Here is a 1024-nt window from a genome sequence, read left to right on the forward strand (position 1 = left end):
CCTTTATATAGAGGTGAGTTTAAGGTTAGACTCGCGTTGGGTGACTTGGTGGACAAGTCTCCAACTTAGAAGGTAATTAGGACTCCTTTAAGGTAAGCAATTCTAGATCCTTCCTTGTAGGAGTTAGTGTCCATGTTGGACATCATATATTTGGCCTTTTAGCCGTATTGGGCCTAGTCCATGAACAACTACTGTTTGTGGACCTTGACGACTTCTGCTCGTGGGTCTTGACGACCTTGACTCGTGGGTCTTGATGACTTGGGCCGTATTTAGTTCGTGACAGGTCTTGATCAACCTAGTTTTTATTGGGTTTTGAACAAGAATCCAAGAGTATTTATGCGACATTTAACGTGTTTATAAGATATATTTTCTATACATATCAATAAAGTAATTGTAGTTTTTTATATCTATTAACATAAAAAATTTAGAAAGTTAGAATAATAAAATGAGACGATTTGAGAGTTTCCACCAAAACGCCTCCATCTTCTTTTTTATATAAGTATATTGATTGTTTTACAATTATAACCAGATGAATTTAAATATATTTTCATAATTATTTATGATGTTTAATGTTACGCCCTCAATCTCGGGGTTAGAAAATGAGAACCCACACACCATTAAACTAATATAATAATAACATATATAATAAACCCCGATTAAATAATAACAGGATCTAAACATGATTAACTTTGAGACAAGATTACAACTACCAACCAGGATAAATATATTACAACCCAAAATATAATTAAGTTTAAATTCTTTCAATTCCGACATGGAACCGACAGATAACCCATTGTATCTGAACCAACTTGAATAGACCTTCCAATTAACATGCTTGCTCACACACACAACAACTACCAGCTCTGGCATCTGGAAACTTACAACACGGTAGGGACCTCCAGGAACGCTCTTGCAAGCGGTGCGCCTAAGTCTGACCATCTTCTTGCTTAACTTCCATGGTTAGATCAAAGCGAAGTAAATGAGCACAGAAGCTCAGCAAGTACCTATATAAACAGTTCTATAA

The sequence above is a fragment of the Apium graveolens genome, chromosome 3 (assembly GCF_009905375.1).
Source record: "Apium graveolens cultivar Ventura chromosome 3, ASM990537v1, whole genome shotgun sequence".
Taxonomy (NCBI): domain Eukaryota; kingdom Viridiplantae; phylum Streptophyta; class Magnoliopsida; order Apiales; family Apiaceae; genus Apium; species Apium graveolens.